The sequence below is a fragment of the Erythranthe guttata genome, chromosome 11 (genome assembly GCF_056151865.1).
Source record: "Erythranthe guttata isolate IM_541 chromosome 11, IM_541, whole genome shotgun sequence".
Classification (NCBI taxonomy): domain Eukaryota; kingdom Viridiplantae; phylum Streptophyta; class Magnoliopsida; order Lamiales; family Phrymaceae; genus Erythranthe; species Erythranthe guttata.
This window is the reverse complement of record NC_142543.1, coordinates 12,491,401-12,504,311: the sequence shown is the minus strand read 5'-3', so window position 1 is coordinate 12,504,311 and position 12,911 is coordinate 12,491,401. Positions and strand designations below refer to the sequence as shown.

General features: G+C 36.0%; 1 long non-coding RNA gene and 1 pseudogene across 2 annotated transcripts; both read left to right on the top strand.

Moving 5' to 3' along the window:
- Window positions 1-3,924: 3,924 nt before the first annotated feature.
- LOC105969874 (uncharacterized) lies at window positions 3,925-5,908 on the top strand (annotated as a pseudogene). The gene is made up of 2 exons (XR_016034570.1): window positions 3,925-5,418; window positions 5,519-5,908. The product of XR_016034570.1 is annotated as an uncharacterized LOC105969874 (transcript).
- Window positions 5,909-7,459: 1,551 nt separating this feature from the next.
- Window positions 7,460-8,520, top strand: LOC105969875 (uncharacterized). Its single transcript, XR_001173902.2, has 3 exons — window positions 7,460-7,485; window positions 7,953-8,008; window positions 8,387-8,520. It is a non-coding gene; the product is annotated as an uncharacterized LOC105969875 (long non-coding RNA).
- Window positions 8,521-12,911: the final 4,391 nt, after the last annotated feature.

Sequence of the window (12,911 nt, the reverse complement as noted above, 5' to 3'; positions counted from 1 at the left end):
GATCACCCCAGATGGAGGTGTGCTCACCGTTACCAATACTAAACCGTAGGCCATCTTTGACGTGGAGGCGAGCAAGGAGGAGGCTCCGCCAAGTGACCGACGGGCGGAGCCCCATTGGTGCTGACCAGAAGTTGCCCGACGGGAAGTACTTTGCACGAAGCAGCCTGGACAACAATAGCTCCGGATTTGTAACTATCCTCCATACTTGTTTAGCCAGCATTGCAAGGTTGAACGAACGAAGGTGCCGAAACCCCATGCCCCCGCTTTCTTTAGGAGCACACATCTTGACCCACGGTGCCCAAGACATCGAACGAGATTATCCGTTACTCCACCAAAACCTTTGAATCGCCTTCTCCAAATGATAGATAAGACCCACTAGGAGACTAAAAAAACTCATGAGATACGAGGGAATAGATTGGAGAACCGCTTTGATGAGGAATTCCTTTCCTGCTTTCGATAATTGTTTTTCACCCCATCCCTCTATGCGAGCGAGAATCCGATCCCTTAGGAACCCAAAAATGGCCTGCTTTGATTTCCCCATAGAAAACGGCATACCGAGATATTTTTCATGCCTCGCTACTATTTGAAAACCCAAGGTGGATTGAATCAAGTGTTGCGTCTCTTGTGGTGTCATGGGGCAAAAATTCATTGTGGATTTTTCAAGATTAACAACTTGGCCCGAAGCAAGTGCATAATCTTGTAGTATCCGGTGTAGGGTCATAGCGCTCTCCGGTGTTGCCTGACAGAACACGATGGTGTCGTCCGCAAAGAAGAGGCATGAAACACTTGGCGCAGTGGGAGCTATTTTGATTCCTTGGAGAGATCCGTCAATTTGAGCCTGGCGAATCATTGCTAGGAGAGCCTCCGTGCACAAAATGAAGAGGTATGGGGAGAGTGGGTCCCCCTGTCGAAGTCCTCAATTCGGCTTTAACGATAGAAACTGGCATCCGTTGAAAAGAAAAGAATAAGTCACAGAAGAAACACATAGCATAATCAGCTCTATCAAAGATGTAGGGAAACCAAGTCCATATAAAATTTTCTGTAAGAAAGACCATTCGATTCGATCGTACGCTTTACTAATATCCAACATAGCCGCCATTAAGTGTGTGTGTTTTTTAGTATTAGATTTCATATAGTGTTTTACTTCATACGCGACAAGAACATTATCAGTGATAAGGCGCTTGGGCACAAAGGCTAATTGGGTGGGGGAGACAATATTCTGCAGAAAGGGTTTAATACGATTAGCAATGGTTTTCGACCCAAATTTGTATATAACGTTACAAAAACTTATCGGCCTGTACTCGGAGATTTTTTCCGGAGTTTTAACCTTAGGAATGAGAACAATGAAGGTGTAGTTTAATTTTCTAGGGACCTTTTTGTTATTAAGAAAATCTAGAACACAATTAAGCACATTATTCCATAGCACATGCCAAAATTTAGTAAAGAACAAAACCGGGAAGCCGTCAGGGCTTGGGGATTTGGTGGGAGACATTTGGGAAATAGCTCGTATTACCTCGTCCGCTCTAAAAGGTAGAGAAAGTAACTGGCTACCCTCATTGGATACCCTTGGCTCGATGTTCTGCAGCACTCTCTCAATCACACTCTCCGGTGGATGGGTTGAATGAAAAATCGATGAGAAATACTTTGCAATCACCTTCTCAATATCGGCTTTGTTTTCTTTCCATTCTCCCGAGTCATCTTTGAGCTTGTAAACCCAGTTCGTCCGTTTCCTAATTATGGCCTTCGCATGGAAAAAGCTCGTGTTCGGGTCTCCTTCCCTCATCCACTGCACTCGGCTCCGTTGTTTCCAATAAGTGTCAAGATCCTAATAGGCATGTTCGAGCTCCATCTGTAACTCGTTCCTTTCCCTAATGTCATCTGCCGAGCTCCTTGCCATGTTCAAAAGGTGAAGTCTTTGCTGGATATGCGCAATGCGTTTCCTAGGGTTGTGGATACCAACCAAGCTCCACCGCATAAGCGCTGCTCTACAGCTCTCCGTTTTGGTCAACAAATCTTCGATCGGATCGGTTTCCGTTTGCTCACTCCATTGCTCGTGGATAATGTCTGCACAGTCTTCATGTCGGATCCACATGGCCTCGAATCGAAATGGTCGGCGTCTCCTTTCCCTCTTAGTTGTGTCCCGGGTTTTAAGGGTGAGCAAGATCGGCACGTGATCAGACCCTCCAAACTCCAAGTGCTGAACTTGGGCCTGTGGAAAAAGGGATCGCTAGTTGTCATTTCCACACACCTGATCGAGTCTACATCTCACGGTTAGTGGTGTTTCCCGTTTATTCGACCATGTGTAAATCGATCGTGAGTAACCCAAGTCAGTGAGTTGGCAGTCCTGTAAAGCCTCTTGGAAACTCAATATCATTGAGAGTGGTCTAGGGTTTCCTCCGTCCTTCTCAGACGTAGAGAGCGTATCGTTGAAGTCCCCGCCCACAATCTATGGAAGATTTCGTTGTCCCGACAACAAACGGAGAAGGTCCCATGTTAAATGTCGCCGAGCGTGCTCCGGATAGCCATAAATACCTGTAATCCTCCATTTCTCTAATGTGTCCGAATAAGTGATCTCCACATCGATGTGATGATTCGAGAGAGAGATAAGGTCTACTTGCACGTTCTTTTGCCAGAAAAGTGCGAGCCCTCCCGCTCGTCCGTTTTTGTCAACCGATACCCCAAATAGGTTCCATTTCTTCTTTAGTCTCTCTACCAAGTGTGATGTCGCTTTCGTTTCCGAAATAAACATCACTGAGGGGTGGTGAATTCGGAGGATATCTCCGAATGAGTGAATTGTCAAGGGCACCCCCAACCCTTGACAATTCCAAAATAGACAACTCATTGGTATCGGCGGGACTGCGAGGCAGTCTCCGCCGTTGGGCTTGTTTCTTCGTCGCGTAAACAAAGGGTGTGCTGTCTTTTTCCACCTCTCGTGTCTCCAATAGTAGCTTCTCCATTTGCTCTTTTTGCCTTATTTTTCTTTGATACCGCTATCTTCTTTATTGGAAATGGTCCAATGGGAATTGTGAGCGATACTTGGATAGGATTACTAATCAGGCTGCATTCCATCAGCCCCGTAGGCTCATTGTTCTCCTTTCCACCATTCGAGCTCTGCTGGATTGCTGTCCCAGGGGTTGTCTGATCAAAATCAAAAATGCCTCGTCCTCGTGAGGTCGATCCCTGCTGATGGTTCAGGAAGTTAGCAGACACGGGTAATACCGGTTGGAGAGGTAATCTGACGGTTTGGTTTGCCGTGGTCTGATTGGCTCGGAGACAAGTTCCATACGGGAAGTTCTCACCAGGTTCTTCAAACTCATCCTCATATCTCCTCGGGCACTTCTGTTCTCCATTCCCAAGAACGCCGCATAAGAAACAGAAGTTCAGTAATCGTTTGTAGGTAAAATTCAACCAGACCCTAGCATCGTTCGTATCGTGGAAGAGATGTTAGAGGACTTGAATTTTGGTATGCACAATTTTGTTTATAATGAAAATGTGTTTGATTCTTCAGACGATTGCCATTTTGATCAACCAAATATTATTTTCGATGAGGAATTGGAAAATTTTCAGAAATCATTGAGCTGTGCACAACGCAAATTATATCCTGGTTGCTCCAAAACATTGTTATCTTTCCTTGTCAAATTTCTTCACATCAAACTCCTGAATCGAATGACTAATAAATGCTATGACATGCTTGTTGATTTATTCAAAAAATATCTGCCAGAAGGTGATATCATTCCTTCATCATTTTACAAGGCGGGAAAGATGTTAAAACGCATTGGGTTGGGCTATGAGTTAACTCATTCGTGTAAAAATGATTGTGTTCTCTTCTGGAAAGAATATAAAAGCTTAAATGATTGTCCCATCTGCAAAGAGTCTAGATGGAAAGTAAATGATTGTAAAGGAAAGAAAATTCCTCACTAAATTTTGCGTTATTTTCCTGTTAAGCCAAGATTACAGAGGTTATATTTGTCGAGGAAGACATCCTCTGATATGAGATGGCATAAAGACCGTAAAATTGAGAAAGATGATACGTTGATTCATCCTGCAGATTCTGAAGTTTGGAAGTATCTTGATAAACAGTACCCCTTGTTTGCTCAAGATCCTCAAAATGTACGGCTCGGACTAGCCACTGATGGATTTAATAATTTTGGTAACATGAGCAACTCTTATAGTATTTGGCCCGTGATCTTAATGGCATATAACTTACCACCTTGGCAATGCATGAAAGAGCCTTATCTCATGATGTCACTATTGATTCCTGGTCCCCGATCTCCCGGAAGAATTATTGACGTATATTTGAGACCTTTGATGGATGAGCTGAAGGAATTATGAGAATTGGGAGTTAAAACAAAAGATGCAAAAACTGGAGAAATTTTTCTTTTGCATGCCGCACTTTTGTGGACAATAAATGATTTCCCTGCATATGGTGACATTTCCGGACATCGAACAAAGGGCTATCGTGCTTGTCCAAGATGCAGCTCTAATACTCCTTCACAGAGGCTAAGAAGCAAAATTTGTTACATGGGTCACAGACGATATTTGCCACGTCATCACCCTTATCGGAAAAGTGTTAAGTTTAATGGTGAGGTAGAACATCGATCCAAGCCTGTGGAGCAACGCAATGATGATATTATTATACAACTAGAAGAGGTAAAAAATGTTGTGCTTGGCAAGCATTCCATTGATCTGAAAAAGAAAGAGTTTTTCTGAACACCCATGTTGGACAAAGAAGAGTATATTATTTGAGTTGCCATATTGGTCAAAACTAAAATTACGGCATAATCTTGACGTAATGCATATTGAGAAGAATATATGTGACAGTGTAATGGGAACTATAATAGACATTGATGGTAAAACAAAGGATACTGAAAAAGCTCGTTTGGATTTGGAGGATATGGGTATAAGGAGGGAGTTACACTTACAATTTTTGAAAGGTACCAAAACAAATAAAGAAGGCAAATTGAAGTGTGTAAAGTCGCGTGCACTTTATACTCTATCCCAAAAGGAAAGAAAAGGCTTTTGGGAATTCTTAAAAGCGGTGAAGTTTCCTGATGGATATGCTGCAAATATATCTAGATGTGTGAATATCAAGGATGGTAAGATAATCGGGTTAAAAAGTCATGATTGTAATGTTCTATTACAACGATTGCTTCTAGTAGGACTACGTGGTTACTTGCATAAGGATGTTCTGGATGCTATTACTGAGTTGGCAAGCTTTTTCAGACAATTGTGTTCCCGGAAACTAAATGTTAATGTCCTTGACAATTTGGAGAAGAGGATTCCTTTGATATTATGCAAGTTAGAAATGATATTTCCACCTGCATTTTTTGATGTTATGGTCCACTTAGCAATTCATTTGGCACAAGAAGCAAAAATTGGAGGACCGGTTCAATATAGATGGATGTATCCTATCGAAAGGTAATTCAATATTTTATTTATTATTTGTCGAACTTCGTTAAAGTTAACTTGGTGTCTTTAGTATTTTAATTTATGTGTTTCATTTATATATTTTTAACAGGTATCTTAGTACTCTTAAGGGGATGGTTCGAAATAGAGCTCGTCCTGAAGGCTCAATCGCAGAGGCCTATGTTGTAAAAGAGTGCTTAAGTTTTTGCTCATTATATCTTCATGGAATTGAGACAAAATATAATAGAGAGGAAAGAAATTATGATGGTGAGGAAAATCAAAATGCAACTATCTCTGTTTTTCGAAGTAAAATTCGAACCTTCGGAGAAACAAATTTTGTACAATGCCCACTGAACAATATAATGTTTTCTATTGGTTTGTCCTAAATAACTGTGCGGAGATTGATTTATATATAAGGTAATTAGATATTGTTTTATAGCATTATAATAAAATATACATGTGTTGATTGTGTTATTGTTTACTTTTTTTCTTTCTCAGGTAGCACGAAGAAAAACTTAAACAAGAAAATCCTATTGGGTGGGAGATTACATAAAAAAGAATTCGCTTCATGTTTTGAGAATCGAGTAAGAACTCAAATTCATATTTCAATTATGGCAATTAATCTGTAGTTCTTTAATTTAATACATGTTATCTTGTATATATTTGATAAATTAGATTAAAAAGCTTTGGAGTACAAAATCCCCAGAAGCTACGGATGAACTTCTTGCACTTGCATCAGGCCCTGACCATCATATTAGTAAATGTAGTGGGTGCATAGTAGAAAGAGTTAAGTATCTAACTAGTCTAAGAGAATCTAGACGAGTAACTCGAAATAGTGAAGTGTGTACAGATGTAGTTCACAAAGGTAAAATGATTAAGTTTTATGGAGTTTTAGAGGATGTGATTGAGTTGAGTTATGCTTATGATTACCGAATTGTATTATTTAGTTGTAAATGGTTCGATTTGGATCGACATAAAGTAGTAAAGATAGATGGTGACATTGTGAGTATAAATGTGGGCAAGTGTTGGTACGAAAATGAACCTTGTATTTTAGCAAATTAAATAACTCAAGTTTTCTACATTAGTGATACAAAATTAGGTGGAAATTGGAGAGTAGTTCAACATGTACAACACCGACATCTTTTTGACCCAACTATCATTAATTCTACTAATGGGAATTAACCTGATGCAAATGATGCATATCAACAAGAATGTTGTTCTTATATTGAAGTTGAAGATAGTGCTATAGAGATTAGATCGGTAGTACGTAGTGGTGAAGCTCCGGTAGAGATTGTTAATCCATGTGTGCACAATAATAAAAATGATGAAGAAGAAGATGGGAAGACGAAGATGACACCTTATTCGAATATTGGACCAGTGATGATGAAGCCGCATCTCATGTCGATATAGATAGTGACATGGAATAGTGAATGGTTGCAGGTATAAATAGTTTAATTTTCTTTTCCTTTAATATTTTTTACATTAATTGTATTATGATTTATTTTTTGTTATATTCTTTACAACCTGAATTTATTGGAAATACTTTTAGAACTACATAATCTGATCAAGGAAATGTGAGAGTGGATGTAATTGTCTACCATTTGATTGGATGATGCCTGGCTTTTGTTCTTCTTAATTGGTATAAATATTTTTGACGTTATATTCTTTTATTGAGATTGTGTTGTATGTGCATTTATACTATATATTTTACATATAGCTAAAACATATTATTTCACACTTGTTTGTCCATTTAGATATTTTCAGGTATTTACTTGCATGTGCGTTTAATTTTTGTCTTCATTCACCTCGAGCATGTAAAATTCCATGTGAGCTGCATGGAAAAGCAGCTCAAGATAGCGTATACGAAAATTTTGTTGTAGTCATTCACATATAATTTGAAGGTTCAAATTTTTCGTGTTTTGAAAAATATATTAGTTGTATCATGCTCAATTATTTATATATTTAACTATGTATAATCTTTTGATAGTTTGTTGCTTGAAATTTGCACAGATGATGTCCTGGTAATTTTGTGCACAAAATCACGAGGAGTTTATGCTTCGTAGATCAATTACTCCACAGGTACCCATTGTTGTTGTATCTTTTTTATTTATTTATTAATTTTCAATTTGTCTCGTTAAATAATTAGTTATTTTCAACTATTAGTTAACTTTCTATAGTTTAATATGTTAGAACTTTATCAGTGTTTTATATACTTTAATTTGAAAATAGGAGTAAAGTGGAGAATAACATAGGTATAAGTGTTGTTAGCTATCAAGGGAAAATATACAAGTGAACATTTTTTGATGATTATTGGGTGTAAAATGTTACCATGCATAATATTAAATGTTCCACTGTGTTTCAAGTTTTGTTGTGCGATTTTTGAACATGAGACATTGAAATCACTAAACTATACTTCCCATTTGCTGATAGTAATGGTTTTAGCTTTATTTTCTCTTTGACAATTGATGAGAAAAATTATGTGATTCTTCATTTGGTTATTGAGAAATAATTATGTGGTTATTAACATAATTCATTTTTTTTAACAGTACGTACCTAGTGTTGGGACAATTTACTTGGGATCATGGTTGACGAAAGATCAAATGTAAGTACTATAAAATATGTGTGCCAATAGACAGTAGTTGATACAAGAGTAAATACTTATGTCGATAACTTGGTTTTATTTTTCAATATCCGTAGGCACAAATTTGAGTCTACAATTTGATGCAAGTTTTGTTTTGTTATGTCCAATTTTTAATTATTTTTTACTTTTCTAGCAACATTGTTTTTCGAGTTATTTTCTTTTCATTCTTTGGAATTATTATGACCGAGACTTTTGAGCTGATTCATTTGGTAGTATTGTAGCTATTTTATTTCTAATCAACTGATATTCGGGAAGTTGCATTATATTATTCATTTTTTCTTATCTTCTTTTACAACTATAAATATGTTTGCTAATGAGAAAAACTGGTATTATTTGCAGGAGAATTTTTATCTTCAATTTTTCAGAACAACAAGGGCTAAAAAGTGGGACCTTTGCAAGAACTTCAGTACTTTCGATCTTTGATGATAGTAAATATCCAAAAATTTCATATTATATTGTAATAAAACGTAATAATGTAGTATTAATTTTTTTAGTAGACGAATATTGGATACCGATTATAACAGCTTAGTGACATTAATTCAAATTTTTGAATGTTGATTTGATTGATTGATAGTGTTTAAATCTGCAGAGTTCTATTTAATTTGAATAACTTATGGGTTCTATCGTATATATATTTAATTTAAATAAATAATTATGTATTAATATATGTAAATGAGTAACCGATTTTATAATATATTTTCATCCACATTCGGTCACTAATATATACACACTAGCAACTAAACTTAAAACTTTTTACAATCGTCACTCGGTCGCTAATATACACTCATTAACAACCAATTGTAATTATTTTTGCAACCATTATTTAGTTTCTAATGTAAACACAATAACAACCAATTATTTACTTGTTATAAGAATATTTTTAGCAGTGAGGTTTTTTGTCGCAAAATGGTCTCTGAAATATTTGAAGTGCAACACCAATTGCAACCACACAAAAACTATTACAACCAACTAATTGGTTGTTAACTGATTATCATTTACCTACCAAAACGATATGGTCATTGTATATGTAGTTATAACAACCAACTACTAGGTTGTTAAATGAATATAGTTCACCGACCAAAACGATATGGTCACTATATATGTAGTTATAGCGACCCTACTAATCTTTTTGTGACAATAAAATTTTACATTAACGACCCAAACAAATGTCACTAATAATTATATTTTTAATCACCATTAATTACGGGTTGCTAAATACACGCCCTTAGTGTCCACTTCAATATCTCGTCGCTGATACTTTCAGTGACAACACTGTTGTGACCAAATCTGACCAAATTCAATTTGGTCACTGTAACTTGTAATGACCATTTTCTAACTTTTAGCGTCCACAATCACCGGTCACTAAACCTATTTTTTCTTGTAGTGTATGTATGCCGATGTCACAACACCGTTGACTAATGAGACGCAGTACACATACACTAAGTGCTAGTCTCGAATGGGAAAGTCCGATATCCTCATTAGTGGCGTAACCTGTTGACTAGGAACAATGTTTAACAGCTACTATACTTAAATAAATAATCTCACGATTCTAGTAGATCTATTTACAGTAATTATGTAACTTCAAGGACTACATCTATGCTTATGCAAGGGAAAAAGATATAGAATGCCAAAGGGGGTTTTTATCATTAAAACGAAATAGATTATTTACGAGTAGTGTGAGAAAACTCAACAATTAGTTGGCTTTTCGGTCACCTACTCTAACAGTTGTACCTAAAATAGAATAAACCACTTATTAAGCACCATTAATTTCATAAAAGTATACAAAAATCCTCATAAAAAAAGTATATATTGGGTGTAAAATACACACTCAACACACCCCAAACTTGAACTTTTGCTTCTCCTCGAGCAAAAACTAGCAACTTTCAAAGCAACACTTTCAACAAATGCCCCTCATCACATAGATTAATGGTCGATCTTCACGTTTTCATAACTTGCAATGATCATGACAATTCTGAAAAATTTGCAAGCTCGCAATTCAAATATACTTATTCACTTACCATTGCTAAGAACCACAACCCGTGTTATCGCTTCAAGTATCCCATATTTGTAAATTAAAAATGGAAAAAATTTATACTTACATAATCATATTGAAATAATTGAGCAATTGGGATCATTGAGACTTTTTGGCTTTCAAATGTTGGGCTTTTGGGTAAGAGTGGCTACTCTTCTCCTTTCATCTCACAATTAGTCACTAAGAGTTGCAGTTGACGAAATTTTTAACTCTCGTTCTTGACTAGAGGTGTTTTTTCTAAGATTTAGCTTTTGGACTTATTTCTTCACCTCAAAGGACTTATTTCTTAACTCGATTTGTTTAGAGTTCAAAAGTCTCCACTTTTTCTCTTAACATGATGGTTTGAGTTTTTACTTTAAAATCTTTCTCAAGTTCTTTCTTCCCCTTCTATTTTTCTTCTTCTTCGTCTTCTTTTTTTTTTCTTTTTCTTTTACGAAGAAGAAAAATGTAACAATTTTTTTCAACCAAACTCCAAGGGAAAATTTATGATGAAATCATCATCTAATCTACCCACTTTATTTCGGCTAAAAGAAAGAACACCGTTTCTCCAAGGCTCAATCAATGTTCTATTGATAAAAATTTAAAGGTAGGTTTGAAAGGCTCAGACGTTTCAATGATTGCCCAAATCACTTCCCAGATTGCTCAACAATTTTATATTTCACTTTGTAAATTCCTAAGGCAAGTTCTAAAACCGAATAGCATATGATATAGCATAAATTAATTCCACGTTTGAAAACAAAAAACTTTCAATCAAAGCAAGGCATAATTCATGATTCCTAACAATGACTCCTTCCTACGACACTTTGAATCGAAAGCTCACCAAAATTCCGTCACAATCAAGATAAAGCAACCAATTTCATCATTTAACATCAACCATCTTTCATCATCATGATTCATCAAAGCATTAATCTCGATACATATTTTTTTTATCGAAAGCAATAACTAAACTAAAAATAACTAAAATAAAAAAATTCCTAAGGCATGCAAACTAAAAAAATAAAGCACATAAAAACAAGTAATTTTCCACCCCCAAACTTAAAATTTACATTGCCCTCAATGTAATTAGAACAAAGTTCAAGGATAGAATACACCTGATTAGTCGAAAGATCCTTCTCTGGGATGCACTCTTTGATGTTCGTTTGATCCACCTTTAACGTTCGATCCCTTAGTATTTGATTTTCGACCTGAAAATTAAAACAAGATTAAATTATTAGTTGTGCATGCTAAAGTCCTAAGAAAAATAAAAATAAAGAAAAATACAAAATCGATAAATGCGCGGGTTGTCTCTCGAGAAGTGCTAAGTTTCATGTCTTTAGCCAGACTTTGCTTCTTAAAATTGTTATGTCCAATCCAAAGCCTTGTAGATTGCTCATTCATCCATTTGTTTTACTACACCTCTTTCAACCAATGCATGGACAAGGTTGCAATATGCAAGTGTCCATATCCACCTTAGTTGGTACCCTTTTTTGTTAATAAGCAATCTGTACAGTAACAAGGTAGGATGTTCGTCACCCGCTCCCTCAAATCGATATACAAAAATCTCCAGTCTACGTATAACCTCGACCTCAAACACATTAGCCTTCTCATCAACCACTATTGATGCCTTCAAATTCACATATAGATCAACGATAGGGTTTACAACTAGAATATCTTCAATCATTACATCCATCTGCTTCTTCTCTTGTTTTGAGGCATCTTCGGGTTTTAGCTCGATTGCATTCTCAGATTCATCATGCTCAAGTGTCTTCGTAATTTCTATTTCTTTCATATCGACACTATTTTCTGGACATAGAAAATTTTTCTCACCGCAGGCTTCACCCGTATTTTCTTTGATATAACCATTGCCAATTTTGTCTAGAATATTTTCAAGAGACTCACGCAATGTTTGGTAAAATTTCTATTTTGTTTTCGTTGATTCCCCAAAAAAAAATTATATTTATTACACTTCTCAAATAATTTTCTCAAAACAATCTCAAAAGTTTCTCTCTCTTTCAGACATGATGTGACTGCTACAATAAAATGATTTGACTGCTACAGTAAAAAATGTCTTCACTAAAAACAAAATAAATATCACTTCATCTTTCAATTTTTTTATTCTAAAATATTTTTTTCTAATACTTTTAAACATGATGTGACTGCTACAGTGTATTTTGTCTCCTTCCAAAACACAAACAAACATTACTTTCATTCTCAAATTATTTTCCCAAAACACATTTCCTCGAAATGAAATCAAAAAAAGTTCCAAAATGCTTCCAAACATTGCCTCAGATTTTAATTTGAGCGTCGTCTCTTCCAGTTGTATCTCCATGTTTCGAAACAATGCTTGAGTGGACTTTATGAATTCGGCAATGAGGGATACCGAATCAAGTTGTTCATCAGTGATTTGTTGCTGCGATGGATAATAATTTTGGAAATCGGAAAATTATGGCTCTCTATGTTGAAACTCGTTCAAATCTTGGTCTTGAAAGCTTTGCTCATATGTGTTGGTGTAAGTGTTCCAATAATCTATGTGTTGGGTTTCGGGCACGTGTACGCAGCGGAAAACAAAAATTTTACGCGATTTAAACAATTTTAAAGCACATAAACACATGCCCATTAAATGAAACCAATTAATTGCGTACCTTTGCGCTTCCAGCGAAATTAAAATAACAACATGCTTAATTACTTAATCGAAATTAAATCAATTAGCATGCTCGCGTTTAAATCAAATAATCATGCTCGCAATAATAAAACCAATTTCATGTAGACACATAAAATCATACAAGTTTCTTATTAAAACGATCATGCATATATTAATTTAAACGTAACCGAATCGAATGACAATAGGTTCGA